This window comes from Acanthochromis polyacanthus, chromosome 18 (genome assembly GCF_021347895.1).
Source record: "Acanthochromis polyacanthus isolate Apoly-LR-REF ecotype Palm Island chromosome 18, KAUST_Apoly_ChrSc, whole genome shotgun sequence".
NCBI lineage: Eukaryota > Metazoa > Chordata > Actinopteri > Pomacentridae > Acanthochromis > Acanthochromis polyacanthus.
In genome coordinates, this window is record NC_067130.1 from 20,835,722 (window position 1) to 20,854,387 (window position 18,666).

Below are 18,666 nucleotides of genomic sequence, written 5' to 3' on the forward strand. Positions count from 1 at the left end.
CTAGACCATGTCTACATTAAGCAATTTTAACAAAAAACAGCTAAAAAAAATTGAGTGTGGCACAAAAATAGCAAATTATTGCCAGAGAATTGCTGGATTTTTTTTTTGCTTAAAAAAATCACTTAAAGTATATTTATATTTATATTGTATACGTTATCTAGAAAACAAAGAGCGACTGCTGACATGATGACATTTTTAAAGTAAACATAAAGATAAAAATAATTATTAAATTACAATCATTATTATTACTATCATTATTTAATTTATGTAAAAAGCAATCTATAAGTTTTTGAATTTCTATTAGCAAAAAATTAGAAACTAGCAAATGGCAAATATTAACATTTGAGAATCTGGTTCCAGAGAATTTTGGTGATTTTATGGTAAAATTACTTAAATAAGTACTCATTTTTAGTATTGAATACTGCTACAGTTTGAAGCAGTTTAGTCATTTTATTAAGCAAAATTGGCACACACAAAAAAAAACACTTCAAGCACAAGTGTATTACTGCAAATATTTGCTAGTTTCTCAGTTTTCTATGACCATAATGTCAGACCATGTCCACACCAAGCTATTTAAATCTGTCCGAAGAGTCCAAATTTAGAGTCTACAGTGGTAAAAAAAACAACAACAAAAAAACAGAAATCTAAATATTTATTCTTGAGAAGCATTTTGGTTACAACACTGCTCAAAAATTAACCAATTTATAACTGTTAAAAATATTCTTCTTATTGTAAATATCTGTTATTGTTCTGGTTATCAACTTTTTTAAATTCTAGCCATGTCCACAGCTAGCTGGTAAAATCTGCTAAAGAAGTCAAAATATTCAGTTTATGATTGCAGAAAGTTGCAAAATTAGTAATTTGCCATTTGGAAAGTTGGTACCATTTTTTTCTTTTCTTTTTTTGCCTGAAACAACTTGTCTAATTACAACCTATTATTCAATTATGAAAATTGTTGCCATACCGGCTGTAGATAGTGGGGTTCAGGGTGTCAAGTATAACTGGGGTCCAGTTACACTAAACTTTGGCCCGGGGCCCCTCAGGAGGTCACTCCGGCCGTGCAGATCAACACCTTGTATGAACGTTTAATCCATCGTTACAAACTTTCTCCAAACACTCACCCAGAGCTGCTGCAGAAAAGTAAAACCACCGCGCTTTCATTCCTCACTGACGGGAAAAGGTCCCGAGTGTTTCCTCAGTGTCCTGCCGGAGGGAGGCGACCTGCCCGCGGCTACACACAACTCAAGAGCCGCGTCGCGCGAAAACAAGCTAAGTTGTCCAGAAAGTGCGGCGCAGCTTGTGACTTGTGAGGAGGAGGAGGAGGAGGAGGAGGAGGAGGAGGAGGATTAGCGCCGCTGTTTGTGTCCGCTTGTTTATCAGTCCAACACACATACACATATACACACACGCGCGCGCACGCCGCTTACCTCCACCTTCAGTCCCACATGTCTCCTTCCGTGTGTCCGTCCAGCGGGTCAGTCCATCCGTCCGTCTCCTCTCGGAGCACGCACTGCTCAAGCTGTCCGTGAGCACCTGGGCGTCAGGAGGCGGCACGCGCACCCACACGCACGCGCAGCAGAGACGCACAAATGAAACGAATATTGGTGAAACATTCAATTCAAACAGAAAAAAACAGAGCCTTTAATAAAACTAAAGTAAAAGGCTGACAACCTGCTTTTTAAATCAATGTTTGGTATTTATTTTTATAATAATTTTCATTTTCAACAGGTCTCCGAACTAGAAAGACTTTATGTTTGCGCTCAGGTTCACTGCTGCCACTCAGTGGAAACTATTGAAAGTGCACTTTTACCTATCAGTAATGGTCAAACCAGTGGTTGGACAATCTGGTCTTATATGCATGTTTAAAAATAGCAAAACATTATAATCGATTAATGGTTACAAACATTTTTCAATCAAAAATGGGATATTTTCCCCTGATTTTAGTCTCCAAAATACGATAGTTTGCTGTTTTTCTCTCCTATCTGAGAGTAAATTAAGTACATTTAAGCCATAATTTACTTCTCTTTAGTAGTTTCTTAAACTTTAGCTGCTATTCATCTACAGACTTCAAAGTAAATTCCCAAACATTTCTATGTAGCAATTTTAGATTTTTTTTTATTACATTTTGGACAAGGTTCAAATTATCTCAGACAATTTTTCCATCATTTTGGACAATTTTTTAAGTAATTTAGGACAGTTTTACATTCCTATGGACAAGTCTCTGTGTTTCTGTAATGGTGAGCGTGTGCCAGGCAATATGACATGCAGCTTTTATAACAACCCACTGCTAACCTAAGAATACTGTTTTATGTGCAATACTGTTTTTATGTGTTTTATGCGCTAAATTGTTTTTTTTATGTGTCTTATGTGCAATATTGTTTTCATGTGTTTTTTTGCGCAATACTGGTAGCACAGCTCTGAGTCCAAGACAAATTTCCCCAAGTAGGACAATAAAGTATATTGAATTGAATTGAATTAACCTCCTGCTCAAACTGCACTTCACCCGGATTTCCCATTTATCAGATCCATAATATGCACAGAAACATGACAGACAGATGGAACACTTTGCTTTTTTCTGCTCATATCCAGGAAACTTTCCTCACAATCGCCTAAAGATTAGCTGCCATTTAGCAGTAAAGTTTAAACTGAATTTTAAATGAGTCCTATGCAGCTAATATCTTCTAACAACTAGCTGACAACTTGCCACTCTGTATATCATTTATGAGCCGTGCTGCATTTATTTTTTTAATCCATTCTATATTAAGTATCACAAACACTCAGCCTCATTAATGTGCATACAAAAGTGCAAAAATACAAACTCCCAAGTGGAGAAAACATTACAACAAGCCATGTGAGTAATCTGCTGATAACTTGAGTCACTAACAGCGCTACAATAAACAACACAGCAAGTGAAGCGAAAACATACAAATCCGGCTTCTCCAAACTGTCCTGCCAGACCAAACAACAGTGTTTAAAGCTGCACTAATCAATATCCTCATATTAACACTGGATCTAATAACTACATGTAATGTGAGAGATGTTGAACCCACAGAGAGTTATCGTGACTCTGCAGCTCTACTCATCTTTTCAACCGGTTTCAACTCATTGTTGTAGTTGTTTTCATTCTGTTGAACTGAAAATTTATCTATATTTGAAAAATTTCCTAGCAGAATTTCCACAATACTCTATGTCTGGTGTCATTTATAGCCTCTGGTTACAGTATCCACCAGAGAGCACTGATAACCTTATGCTTTTAAACCGGTTTATGAGGTTTGTGTTTTCTGATGCTATGCTGATATATATGGAGACCGCGTCTGTCTGCTTTTGACAGACCTAATGTTTAATATGTGATCAACAGACAAGCAAAAAGACATATTTTTACTTGTATTAATGGATTTACTAATTTAATGTACTAAAAAGAACAATATTTGAAACCAGTAAACACTTTGCTTGTGTGTAGACTCAACATATGACTATATTAAGCTTTTATTTGTTTGTCTACATTGTAATAATTTGCAATATAAATTCATAAAACATAAGGTTATCCAGAAATATATGACGTAGTAAAAATTACCTTTATGCCCACCAGCTGTAACATTAAATTATTGCTTACACTTAAAGCAGTGGTAATATTACTTTAATATTATAGAACAAGATAATTTTTCCAATTTATTTTTGAGTTTTTAATTTTTAAATGTGTTTAATTATTTGTAGATTTATTGTTTTTTAGAGTTTTTGTCATTAATTTAGTTTCCAAATGCATTTTTATCATTTTACTGAAACTTTTTTGTTGATGCTTGATTATTATATTTTATTTATCGATTTATATATATATATATATATATATATATATATATTTTTTTTAACAGAGTCATTGCTTTATGTTTAGGTAGGGACAAGACAGATTTAATCAGCTTGAAAATCAAGTGAACCAAACTGCCTTTTTACCCAACAGTATATAAAGCATATATATAATATATATAATATTTGATCATTATTATTAATATGAACAATAAGCTCTTTTTAAAAAAAAGATGTCTGCATATGTCTTAGGAAGGTATAGCACTAATAATTACACTCCCGTTATATGATATATTTATATCATGATTAACTCTTTGAAAGGGACCACTCTGTCCAAAAAGCCCTTCCTGTGTTAATTTCAGTAAAATATTCAAGCACTCCTATTAAATGAAGAACATCTAGCAGCCAAAGAGGGATTTGAAGTCCAAAAACAGAGCTAAAAGACACCGAATATTGGACTCACATCCAACAACCAGAAAAATGACAACAAAAAGAATGCTGCTCTGTATTCATGTATGTATGAAATGACACTCAACTTATAGCTGCTGCCACCAGGTGGTCAGAAAATCTACTATTCCTGCTTTAATCTAACCCAGCATTCAATTTACATTTTCAGCTTCGGCTATTGTTTCGCTGTGTCATAAACAGGCTCTCCTTCTTCTCTAAAGCATTACTCAGCAATATTCCAAACCAGATCAAGCAATCACCCTTTCTTACACAAACACACATTATTTTCAGCTGACTCACCTGCTCTTTGTCTTCACCTGGAAGGTTTCCCAGCAGCTCCAGCTGTGGGTTTCAATCCCTTGTATCAAACAAGAAAGGATTAATTAGAAAACAAAAAATAAAAGAAAGACGTAAATGAAAGCAGAGATGTTAAGCCAGACCAGCTGGCTTAGAAGAGGGGGGACCCAGAACTAGTTTGGATCTGAGCTCTGTGGGCTCTGAGCAGCAGAGGCAGTCGACGCCCTCCAATGCCTCCGGCCCCCCCCCCCCTCCGTCCCACCAGCACCACCGCACACCCCCTGACCTCCTGTGTCCGAGTGTGTGGAGGAGCCCAGTCACCTGTCGCCATCGCTCGCAGTATATTTAGCTCCGAGGTGTCACTGATGCTGCCAGAGAGTGTGTTTGTGCTCGATGTGTGTGCGTTTGAGTGAGTGTGTGCGGCAGAGAAAAAATGTGTTGCTGACACTCAGGGGCCTCTGAGGGCCTCGGTGTAAGAGCCCAGGATTACTGGCCCAAAGGCCGGCGGCTCGACACATTACAGAGAGAGAGAGAGAGAGATCAAACCTGCCAGCATGTCCCAGATATCAGCACTCGGAGCATCTGCTTGGCGGAGGATTACCCTCAGCTGTCCACTCCTGTCAGGTCCGAGCACAGGGAGGAGAGGCTGGGCTGCTCGATGATCTATGAATCTGTCGGACGTCGGTGCAGTAACACGGCTGAGTAGCTGAAAGCCCAAAAACAACACCCCCCCGCTAGTTTCTAGACGTAAGAGCAGCAGAACCACTCTAACTCCTGGGAGGGTCATTCTGTATGAAATCAACCAAATCTGAAAAAAAGTTCCCACTTGATCCATTCACAAGAAGTACAATAACTTTAGTGTATGTAATGAAGTTGGGCAAAATCTTGTCATCATTCTAGTAATATTTTCAGTTACAGGCCCTTGAAGTACAGAGGTGGGTGAAACATTTTCTCATAAATACTTAATATTTTTCTGAAAAACACATTAGAGCTCTGTTAAAAATGACAACCAAATCCAGCTTTACATCCACTCTAGCTGTCACTATCTGAAGCCATGAATCAGTTTTTTGTTCCTCATCAGTTTTTCTATAAACAGCTTTGAGCGTTAGTATAACGGATATATAGTTTCAGCAGTTTAATGTCTATAAGATAGTCTCATCTGTTTTCTGATAATTCATTGCAGAAAACTTTAAAAAGTGCATTTTGGGTAATCTTTTATGGTTCTTATTACCATGTGTAGTCCTTAGTCCAAACTTAGTTACAGCAGGTGAAAGGTCATAGTCTTATCTACATTTTGACACCAGGCTCATCTTGTAGTAATGATTTTTCTTGTGTCAAAACTATTGTCTAATATAGACATATTCTGACAAACAAATGTAAACTTTGAGATTCTACTTACTGAAGGAACTTGAACTCTAATAATTCCTGTGCAGTCATTTTTCTGCCCCACATTAAGACAAATTTTGCATATCAAGATTATGCATCATAAATGTTCACAATCCTACAACAACTGATCAGAGGAGAAATTCTACGAGACTCTCAAACAAGCACTGAAACCCACAAACTACATTCACCGGTGTTTAAACATAACGGTATTTTTTTTTTAAATACAGAAATAAGCATCGTTAGAAGCAGCATCATTAATCAACAAGAAGAGCACTCAGAGAGCACAGTACTCCACCAAGGCTGCTCAGTCCTTGTATGATTCCCGATGGATGAAATCTTTAAAAAAAAATTCATGGTCCGCAGAGGTCGATTTGTAGTAGGATCACGGTCGTGTGATCGTCAGCAGGCAGCTGACGTAGTGTTCACTTGTCGTCATAGTTACAGTGACGCCATGCCTCTATCTCGCAATGATACAGAAATCTTTAACAAATCCGTGGATCCAGACTATAAGCCACATCACTGCCAAACTCTAATCAGTTGGTCCTTGTGTCGTTTCTGACCTTGCCTGAAAATTTCATTAAAATCTGTAAAACCATTTTTAAGCAACGTTGCTAACAGACAGACAAACAGACATACAAACCAATGCTGATCGTCACATACAGTGGGTACGGAAAGTATTCAGACCCCTTGAAATTTTTCACTCTCTATGTCATTGCAGCCATTTGCCAAAATTAAAAAAGTTCATTTTATTTCTCATTAATGTACACTCAGCACCCCATCTTGACAGAAAAAAACAGAAATGTAGAAATTTTTGCAAATTTATTAAAAAAGAAAAACTGAAACATCACATGGTCAAAAGTATTCAGACCCTTTGTAGCGACATTCATATTTAACTCACATGCTGTCCATTTCTTCTGATCCTCCTCGAGATGGTTCTGTTTCTTTATTGGAGTCCAGCTGTGTTTAATTAAACTGATTGGACTTGATTAGGAAAGGCACACACCTGTCTATATAAGACCTTACAGCTCACAGTGCATGTCAGAGCAAATGAGAATCATGAGGTCAAAGGAACTGTCCAAGGAGCTCAGAGACAGAATTGTGGCAAGGCACAGATCTGGCCACGGTTACAAAAGAATTTCTGCAGCATTCAAGGTTCCTCAGAGCACAGTGGCCTCCATAATCCTCAAATGGAAGAAGTTTGGGACAACCACAACTCTTCCTAGACCTGGTCGTCCAGCCAAACTGAGCAATGGTGGGAGAAGAGCCTTGGTGAGAGAGGTAAAGAAGAACCCAAAGATCACTGTGGCTGAGCTCCAGAGATGCAGTCGGGAGATAGGAGAAAGTTCCACAAAGTCAACTATCACTGCAGCCCTCCACCAGTTGGGGCTTTATGGCAGAGTGGCCCGACGGAAGCCTCTCCTCAGTGCAAGACACATGAAAGCCCGCATAGAGTTTGCCAAAAAAAACACTTGAAGGACTCCCAGACTATGAGAAATAAGATTCTCTGGTCTGATGAGACCAAGATTGAACTTTTTAGTGTTAATTCAAAGCGGTATGTGTGGAGAAAACCAGGCACTGCTCATCACCTGCCCAATACAATCCCACATGGTGGTGGGAGCATCATGTTGTGGGGGTGTTTTTCAGCTGCAGGGACAGGACGACTGGTTGCAATTGAAGGAAGGATGAATGCGGCCAAGTACAGAGATATCCTGGAGGAAAACCTCTTCCAGAGTGCTCAAGACCTCAGACTGGGCCGAAGGTTCACCTTTCAACAGGACAATGACCCTAAGCACACAGCTCAAATAACAAAGGAGTGTCTTCAGAACAACTCTGTGACCGTTCTTGACTGGCCCAGCCAGAGCCCTGACCTAAACCCAACTGAGCATCTCTGGAGAGACCTCAAATGGCTGTCCACCAACGTTCACCATCCAACCTGACAGAACTGGAGAGGATCTGCAAGGAAGAATGGCAGAGGATCCCCAAATCCAGGTGTGAAAAACTTGTTGCATCATTCCCAAGAAGACTCATGGCTGTACTAGCTGAAAAGGGTGCTTCTACTCAGTACTGAGCACAGGGCATGCTCTGACATGCGCTGTAAGGTCTTATATAGACAGGTGTGTGCCTTTCCTAATCAAGTCCGATCAGTTTAATTAAACACAGCTGGACTCCAATAAAGAAGCAGAACCATCTCGAGGAGGATCAGAAGAAATGGACAGCATGTGAGTTAAATATGAATGTCGCTGCAAAGGGTCTGAATACTTTTGACCATGTGATATTTCAGTTTTTCTTTTTTAATAAATTTGCAAAAATTTCTACATTTCTGTTTTTTCTGTCAAGATGGGGTGCTGAGTGTACATTAATGAGAAATAAAATGAACTTTTTTGGCAAATGGCTGCAATGATGATTTCAAGGGGTCTGAATACTTTCCGTACCCACTGTAACTCCGCTGTGTTCTTTGGTGGAGTAACAGTGGATAAATCAGTAACACAAACTGAGTAATGTGCACATTTGTAATGTGCTAATATTTTTGTTTTAGTCAACAGACACCTTATTTGAGTGCCTATTTTACAAATTCCACTGTGACATAGGAGAACAGACAATCTCAGCTTGTTTCAAAGGCATGAGCTCTGGCCTGAGTCCATCAACCGCCACAGAAGTCTTTGTCATAGTGTCCCATTGCTTGCTAAATCCATACAATACTGCTTGTTACTACAGAACTGTCACTAGCCCGAGTGAACATCTCCTGTGGTCACTATAGTAATAAATAGTGCCTGGTTGTTCCAGGTACTACAGCAAATTTACAAAACATTTTCTGACATGCATGTATATAATACAGGTTTTCATCATCTTTTGAAGCTTGAGGAGCCACAGTACACCCTCCTCATTGCATTTCATAGTGCTTTACTGGAGCTTTAAGAGAACGTACAAAATATTAGGAAACAGCTTGAATGCAAAAAAAAAAAAAGCATTTATACTCTGCCAAGGAATGCGGCACAGTTATGTGATGATCGGCATTGGTTTGTCTGATATTTTCTCTTTTTCGGACCAGTCTCTGTAAAGCCCAGAGATGGTTTTGCATGAAAATCCCAGCAGATCATCAGTTTTTGAAATACTCGGACACCAACAACCATGTCACGTTCAAAGTCACTTAAATCTCATTTCTTCCTCATTCTGATGCTCGGTCTGAACTTCACCAAGTTGTCTTGACCACGTCTACATGTCTACATGCATGGAGTTGTGGCCATGTAATTGGCTGATTAGCTATTTGAGTTAACAAGCAATTGAACAGGTGTACCTAATGAAGTGGTCAGTGAGTGTATGTCACCATTACATGTCACTAACTCAATGTTTCCCCTGTCCTGTGTCCTGTGCTAGTCGTCTCTGCAGAGGTCTCTGGATCTGGAGCTACGCGTCCCTGATCTGCAGCCGCTGGCCTCACCACCTGCTATCCTGCCATTCACACCCCAACACCTCCTGCTATCCCCAACCAGTTGAGGCAGGTGGCCGCCTCTCTTGAGCCTGGCTCTGTCTGAGGGATTTTTTGCTCCTTCCCACAGTCCCTCACAGGGAATCCAAAGGCATCTTTGGATTGTTGGGTAAGGTCTGTCCCTTACTATGCTAAGCGCTGTGAGATGACATATGTTGTCATCTCACAGCGCTTAGCATAGTAAGATGACATATGTTGTAAATCAGCGCTACATAAATAAAACTGAATTGAAATCGAATTGAATCTACAAAATCTCCATGTGAATTACTAGATAGAAAATAAAATTACAATAAAAGATTGACCTAGTAAGCAAAACTGCAGATTTTGTCCCATATACGTTTTACTTTTAGTCATAATTTTGACTTCATAAAGGATTTATTTTGGAAAAAATGTTGGCAATAATATAACATATAAAGTACCAGACTAAACATCTGAACTTTCAGTCTTTTTCAGTTTAGTGAGTTATAATTGTGACTTTCTCTGAAAATTTTAATCTTTGATTCCAATCATATTTTTTTGTCTCATATTTTAGAAAATGTCCAAATTTGAAGTTGATAAGTCAAAATGAGATTTTAAAAAATTGTCTTATCTCATAATTCTGTCAGAATTGTGACTTCTTAGAATTTCTATCTCTTTCATTTTTCATTGCATACTTTTGATGTTCAGAACTATATCTGATGAAGTCAGAATTAGAGGGGTTAACAGCAAGCCTAAAGCTAGCAAAACCAGCCAATCATACTTTACTTTACTTAATTTTCTAAATTCCTGTAAGCATCATGGCATATGAAGGGTGCTATACAAAGGATGTTGTACAAATAAAACCGATTTAACCTGATAGTTGGTATAATATCCAGAATGTTCTGTGTCTTCATGCCACTAAAAGAAGCTTCCACACAGTAGGTCAGTGAGTTTTACACAGTGAGGACCTGCTGATGGAGAGCAAACAGCTGGAGCGTGAAGGATTATTCCACCTGAAAATAAATTTTGTGCATGATTTCCCTCTTACAACACACAGAAAGGCAGAAGAGGGCACGTTGTCAGCATTCAGCGTCAAAGGAATGTGCAAAATGTTCCGGTGTGTTACATTTACGTGTTTTAATTTCCCCGCCGTTGGTTTGCATCCATCCTTCACCTCCTCCCAAAAAGAAATATGCTGTTCATTTTGCCCCCCTCCTCCCGCCGACCCGACGAGCTGTTTAGACTCCTGTCTGCACCATTTAGACTCAAGGAAATGAAAAGAGGTGGGAAGGAGAAAAAAAGGCCGACAGTGATTGTTTGTACTTCAGCCTGTCTTCAGGAAGCCGGTGAAACCAGGACCTGAAATTGAATTATAGCAGATTGCAGCTGTCAGAAAAATCAGTTCACCTCTGGCCGCCTTAGATGTTAAAACAAACTTGAGCCATCATCTATACATTTTTCTGACCTACAGATATTAATGTAATGCCATAAGTCATGCGTTAATATTAACAAAGAATGTAACTTTTGGTGCTGGTTGTGGTGGAGCTGCAGTTTTAAATAAATATGTGAACTCAAATCGGCAGCTTCATGTTTTCTTCTGTCAAACCAGCATTTTAAACCTCAAAATTAGGAATATTGTAAGAAAAGGCAGAAACTCACCTCACCGGAGAAGCTGAACAGTTGAAATGTTTGAATGTTTTTGCATGAAAATTGACTCCAGAGGGATAAATTGAACAAACTTGAATAAACTGATTCAATTTAAGTGCACTGCGAAACAGTTGAATTTTTTTTTCAACTGTTTCAAACTGGAATTCTTTGAACAATTAACTGTTATTTTACAGATGATCCCTTCACTGTTTAAGTATTAATATACATGTTGCCAAAACTGTACCTAATATCCAATGTCCATCCATCCATCCATTCTCTATATACCGCTTTATCCTCACTAGGGTCGCGGGAGGTGCTGGAGCCTATCCCAGTTGACTCGGGCGAAGGCAGGGGACACCCTGGACAGGTCACCAGTCTGTCGCAGGGCTACATATACAGACAGACAATCACACTCACATTCACACCTGTGGGCAATTTAGAGTGATCAATTCACCTCAGCATATTTTTTGGACTGTGGGAGGAAGCCGGAGTACCCGGAGAAAACCCACGCATGCACAGGGAGAACATGCAAACTCCATGCAGAAAGATCCCAGGCCCACCCCGGGATTTGAACCTGGGATCTTCTTGCTGAAAGACAAAAGTGCTAACCACTACCCCCACTGTGCAGCCCAATATCTAATGTAATATCAAAAATCAGTATTTTTTACTAATAGTTATCCATTATTCTGCAGTGTACGACCATAATGTAAAATCACACTGACGGCTTTTTATGCCACTAATCAAATGGTCAAAGAAAAGGCCTTCTGGAGGAAAGTTTTTTAGTCAGATGAAAAAGAAATTGAGCGCTTTGGCCACAATGACCAGAAATATATTTGAAAAGAAGAAGAAGGATTCAGCACTAAACTTACCATCAAGCATGATGGTGGTAGTGTTATGCTACAGGGCTGTATTGCTGCCAGTGGAACCAGTGCTGATTTCCTCCACATTCTTAAGGAAAACCTAAAATCATAAACCAGAAGGTTGGGTCTGGACACAGTTGGGTGTTCCAGCAGGAAAATGAACATATTAAATATAGCAAAGCTCAATTTTGAGAAATGTCCATTTCATTTTTCACATTTTTTTTCCATGTTTTGCTTATTACTCTGCCAAGGAGGCGATCAGTGTTGGTTTGTCTGTTTGTCTGTAGGTCTGTCTTTTAGCAACATTACTCAAAAATGGCCTAACAGATTTGGATTACATTTTCAGGGAAGGTCAGAAATGACACAATGACCAATTGTTCAGATTTTGGCAGTAATGCGGCTTATAGTCTGAATCCATGGATTTATTAAGGATTTCTGTATCATTACGAGATAGCGGCATGGCGTCACTGTAACTATGACAACAAATGAGCACAGCTGATGATCACGATTGCGATCCCACTGTGGACTTATCCATCGGAAATGACACAAGGAACAATTCATTAATTTGTGGGGGTGTTTCCGAGTCACATCAATTCCCGCTGCCCGGTACATATTTAGGTTACGCGATTCGGTATCCGTACATAATGTACACATGCATAGCACATGCCTGTGCTCAGCATGAGGTCATTTTGTTTGGGGGTGCATCTATATTAAATCCTCACATTCTATGTTGCCATGATTTCCGCAACGAGTTTTTTCAAGATTGCATTCATCTGAAATGATACAGCGACTGAGCAGCCTTGACGTAGGGCTGCGCTCTTCAAGTGCTTTTTTTTTTAGATTTTTTTGTAAATATAATTGATTGACAGCTGGAGGTATTTTGGAAGACCAAGAGGTACTTTTTTTCTAAGATAACAGAAATAAATTGTATTTTACACATGAAATATTTAAAATAAACCCACCTACTTTGCGCATTTACATGTAAGCAGCAGTAACGTATAACCAGTAATATATTATGCAGTAACACAACACTATTAAACCTTGCTCATATTTGAAAATATTGTTGAAATAATTTAACGTTAAGGGAACGAAAGTTAAAATTTCTGAATTTTTGACATTTGTAAAATTTCTAAAATCATATACTAGGATTCAAAAATCTTTTCTGCTGTTTTTTTTTTTTTTTTTTTTTTTTTTAAATCTGGGGTTATGTATTCTTATGTTTGTGCAGCGGCCACTTCTAAACGCTCTGACTGGTAACCAGAGTCAGAGTTTAGCTTTCATGTTCACCTGTCAGTCATTAGGTAAACTATGCTGGCCATGTGACAACACTTAACCTCTGACCCTGACCAAGACAAGGCAGCATGGCAGTGGAAATACTATTCCAGCAGGAGAAATAATATATTCATTAGAAGAAAAAAAAACAGTCATGGACAAAAGTTAAGCTGTATTTGTTACTTACAAAGCAAAATTACGATAAAAAGCCAAAACAATCTGACAAAAATTGAAAATCAAGTCAAAATTTAAACTTATCATAAGCATGACATAATTTTGAGATGGGAACTTCAAGTGTTGACAAAGTCACAAACGTAAGATAAAAAATAGCAAAAATATCAAAATCATTAGGAAAAAAATACTAAGTCAAATTATAAGATAGAAAGTCAAAATTTAGATTTTTCTTTAATTTTCATACTTTTTTTGTCACATTATCAATCTTTTTTGAAAGGAACTCCTTTCTTGTCCATAATTGTAACTGAAGAATCAGAAAAAGCTATATAATTTTACTTTTCAAATTGAAGTTGTGATCTATCTCTAATTTTGACTTTGTTGTATCCAGTTGTTCTAATCTGAACTTCGTCAAAAGCACGACATAAAAAAATCAGAGATAAAATATGAAAGTCATGAGAAAAAATTACATTTAGACTATAACATGGAAAATATTTTTTTCATATTTTTTAATTTGTAAGTAAATTAAAACCAAAAACTGAGAATTTTTTTTTACAATTTTACTATCTAAATCAAAAATAATGATCAGTGACTTTGACTATAAGTTTTATCTCATAATATTTGTACTTCACATGAATTATGTCACAAGTGTTTCATCATAAAATCAAATTTGACAAAGTCATATCTATTAAAAAAATCCTTAAAAACCAAGACTTTTCTTATGATCAAAAACTAAAATAAACAGTACATAACACTGATGGTCTGTTTTTTAATTTTTACTTCATTTAAGCCAGAATTCTGATTCATTGTGTCAGGATGATGACATAATATAGTTAATAGATAATATAGATTTTATCTGATACATTTAGATTTTGTAAGTTATTTTAATTCATATTCTTTAACACCAAGTCCACTAATAAAATTCACTAATAGTGAATGCTAAAAAAAAAAACTTCTTTATTTCTTTTTAAAAAAAATCTACGGCAGAGGTTATGTGCGATCGGTGTCTATACATCTAATGGTCACATTCTATGTTGCTGTGATTTCTGATCATCAATAACTAATAAACAAATGCTGCACTTATAAATAAAAAAGCTGCATTTCTGACAATGCCATATGGGGGAAGAACAGCCTTGGTGGAGTACTGCACTCTCTGAGTGCTTTTCTAGTTTATTATAGTGGCAGAAATGAGCTTCCATACATCTGCTCTGGCATGTTAGCAATAAGCTGATGCACCAATATCCATTTACGAAGAAACAATACATAATTGTACTTTCTGTCTCATGAAGGTGCTGTAAATGATGATTAAAAAAGTTCTGACATAGTCATGGAGTGTTTTTGTCAGCTGGACGTTTGACAGCAGTGTCAAGGTGGAGGCCGTGACCTTTGACCTCTGTGTAACAGTGACCTCAGCATGCATGGCCACCGTGAGAGGAGATACACTCTGAAAAAATGACTGGCATCCCAAGCTGCTAAACTGCACATTAAGCCGTTCGTATTAATAATATGCAATATACAACATTCACAATGGGCAAATTTTTTTCACATTGCCCCATGGTGTGTGGATGCCAGCTTCAACAGTTCATTTGCACATGCCCATTAACCAGTACATACAAAATGCAGCTCTGAAACTGCTTACTTAAAAACAGGTGAAATTAGAAGTCTAGAAGTGCTTAACCCTCTGAACCCCAAAACATGATATCTTTAATTTTAAAAACATGCCAAATTACACAAATAAGCTTGACGTACACTATTTAATTGGAATCACTTTATTCTACACATCTCATTTAAAAATTTGCTGAAGTAAAGTTGTTTGCATTACAGTTTTTCTCAGTCACTTTGGTACATTTCTCAGATCAGAATTAAAATTCTCAAAACTACTTGTTCAGTCTTCACATCATTGTGTGAAGCAGTTTCTCAGTTCTCAGTTCAACTTTGAACAAGTTGTAAATGCATTGGTATATTCATGCAAATGACTCCGTACAATTCTCTGCTGTTTCCTACATAATCAACTGCTTATGTCATGCTGATCAAAATGTATTATAATAGTCCCACCCTCCACAACATTTAGGTAGTAGTTCATTGCATAAGTCTTTCCATGCAAAATGGAAAAAGAAAACGATCCTCGGTACAGCTGGGAAGTTATTACTGGAAAATAATGACTGGATAAGGGAATGAGGCATATTGTGGAAAATATAACATACTGGATCAATAAAATAAGGTTGTTAAAAGATACATTCAGCATGGTGAAACAATTTGATGCGAAGAGTAGAGAGAAAAAGTTTGTAGAAGCTTTACAAACGTAATATCTGTAGTAGAAAGGAATGAACAGAATTCAGTCACATGCAGTCACATTTGATGTGAACACAACATAATCATGCTGTGTTTCATATTGTGTTGACAATAAACCATTATATAAATTGAATAATATGTTATATAATAGGACTCCACAGTGGCTCTAAACATCTCTCCTGAGTAAATGTACAAAGTAGTGGTAAAAAGTTGGTAGACACTGTAAGAAGTATCTGTAGGATGTGGAGCCTCCATTTTAACCAGTATTAGCAACATGTGTGGACACTTGGGAAAATGTTTGACATCAATTTGCATTGAACTTTGGGCTGCACAGTGACTTGGTAGCACTTTTACCTCACATCTAGAAGATCCCTGGTTCGTGTCCCGGCCTTCCCGAGATCTTTCTGCATTGAGTTTAGCTGCACAGTGGCAGATAAACTCAATGCATGCATGGGTTTTGTCTTTGTACTTCCTCCCACAGTCCAAAAACATGCTGAGGTTAATTGGTAACTCTAAATTGTCTGTAGGTGTGAATGTGAGTGTGATTGTTTGTCTCTATATGTGGCCCTGTGATAGACTGGTGACCTGTCCAGGGTGTCTCCTGCCTTCACTCTAAGTCAGCTGGGATAGACTCCAGCCCCCCGTGACCATAATGACGAGTAAACGGTGTATAGATGATGGATGGATGGATATTATATAATGTATTCTGTAAAATAGTCAAAGAAATTCATCATCATTCTTTTTTCTCTTTTTATGACTTATGACAATCTGTGTTATACTGCACACAACTCACTTTTCAGTTCTCTCTTCTTCTAGCCATGGTTGTGCTGCTTCCACGGCAAGAGAAAGGTGACAACAGCAAACGAAAAGAATCTACTTAACCCACAGGTTAAGTAAATGTAGCAGCACAACTCTGCACAAACCCTTGAACAGACTCAGTCTCCATCTGGATGCTTTGTGAGCCATTGACACTTACACAACTTAGAAATGTCCTTATTTTTGAAAGAAAAGTTGTTGTTTTTTTCAATGAAGAAAGCATTAAATTAATCAGAAATACAGGCTAGACATTGTTAATGTGGTAAATGACTATTCTAGCTGGAAACAGCTGATTTCTAATGGAATATCTCCATAGGGGTACAGAGGAACATTTCCAGCAACCATCACTCCTGTGTTCTAATGCTACATTGCGTTAGCTAATGGTGTTGAAAGGCTAATTGATGATCAGAAAACCCTTGTGCAATTATGTTAGCACTTGAATAAAGTGTGAGTGTTCATGTAAAACATGAAATTGTCTGGGTGACCCAAACCTTTGACTGGTAGTGTAAATGTTGCCCTTCATTGACATAAAAGCAGAACTCAGTCAGCGGTTACATTACACATTAACAGCATAATAATTTTGGTTTTCATATTTTGTTTACAATGAACTATTACATAAACTGTACTGTGCGCAATAGCAACGGTAAACAGCGATGGAGGAGTTTACAAAGCGAGCAGACACAGACATGCAGTGGGAATGCCTCGAGACATGCGCTGGATCATGGACTATGCCTGGCAGTTGGGTGAGGATGGATTAGTTTACACTCGCTCATGGCTTTCACAGTAACTTTATCTCTCGGACATCCCAGCTTCACCCAACCCACACTGCACTGTAGCGCTCGTTCTCAGAAACTGGACAAAACAAAACCCTCTTAAACACACTGAACCTTGTGTTGTATAGTTTCTGACTGAGTCCCATTACAGCGAGGCACACCTTGGTATGTTAAAATTACAGCATGCACCGAAGATTAAGAGGAGGTGGACAGAGATGAATCTTCCTGTAATAATATCTTCAGGCACACATCTGGTTCTCTTCAGAGTGAGCTTATTGCTTCTGTCGCTGCTTGTTTATGTTTCTCCAACACCTCATCCTGCCGCACCACCATCTTCCTACGCAGACAGTGAGCATGGCAACATGAGCACCAGAGGTTTGCTTTTTGTCACTTGTCTTTTTATTAGAAACTATACATACCCACCCACTCAACACAACAGCAGTCCAGACAGTCTGAGAGTCACCTGCTGGACAATCTTATTAAAATCCCCGCAGCAGGTAATAAGAAGATAAAAAATAAATTACCCTCTGAGCAGTTTCTGGGCATCTCCTGGTCCTGACACATTTTTGTGGGCTCATGTCCTGCACTTCTAAGGAAAGAGCACAACCATGGTTAAATGTAGAGAGAACAGAAATGTTTTCTGTGAAATGTGACACAATTATACTACAAATCATATAAAGGAAAAAAAGCTTCAATATTCATCCATCCATTATCTATACACCACTTCATCCTCACTAAAGTCGTAGGGAGGTGGAGTCTATCCCACCTGATGTAAGGTGAAGACAGGAGACATCCTGGCCAGGTCACCAGTCTATCACAGGGCTACATATAGAGACAAACAATCACACTCGCATTCACACCTCCAGACAATGTTCACCTTTACATGAAGTTTTTTATTTCAGAATTATTAATTCGGAATGAACTCATTCGGAATTAAAGTTCTGTGCTTCGCTTGGGCGTTGGAAAGGATTCTGATTGGACAGGGAGTGGAAGTGACGTATCCCTGTTTACCGGAAGAAAACAAATTCCATTTGCCGCAGCATTTCTTTTCCCCAACAACATGGAGGAAAAACAAAAAAGCATGCTTTTCGCTTTGCTTTTTATTGTCATTTTGAAACAGCAACTCGACAATGGCCTACTACATCTGTTGCGCCAGTAAGGTCGCAGAACGTGTACGTCGCTACATCTTCGCTACGTAAGGAGCCAAGCATGCGCAGAATGACCGGAATTAACTAAAGTGGAATTAACTGTATAGATGAATAGAATGTACACAGGGATTAGTTTAAAACGCAATTATGCGATCGCATGAATTCCCGCATTAATCACCAAAATGCTGCTGATTATGCGGGGGTCAATTAAAAGGCCGCATAATCCCCGCAAAACAGCACATAATTCCCGCAAGAATCTCACATTTCCATGGAAAAAAAAAGAGAAATATGCAGGTCTCGCTTGATTTCAC

The 18,666-nt window shown here is 38.2% G+C and overlaps 1 protein-coding gene across 5 annotated transcripts in view; it reads right to left on the reverse strand.

Moving 5' to 3' along the window:
* LOC110957047 (myocyte-specific enhancer factor 2C-like) overlaps nucleotides 1-4,567 on the reverse strand; it is a 45,157-nt gene extending 40,590 nt beyond the window's left edge. For 2 of the 5 annotated variants that reach the window (XM_022202869.2, XM_022202866.2), the window contains exon 1: nucleotides 1,428-1,581. The gene's annotated coding sequence lies outside the window, so the exon portion shown is untranslated. Of the gene's footprint in view, nucleotides 1-1,121; nucleotides 1,315-1,427; nucleotides 1,583-4,548 lie in introns of those variants that run through there. The other 3 variants (XM_022202865.2, XM_022202867.2, XM_051938769.1) reach the window with 3 other exon arrangements.
* Between the last annotated feature and the right edge of the window lie 14,099 nt (nucleotides 4,568-18,666).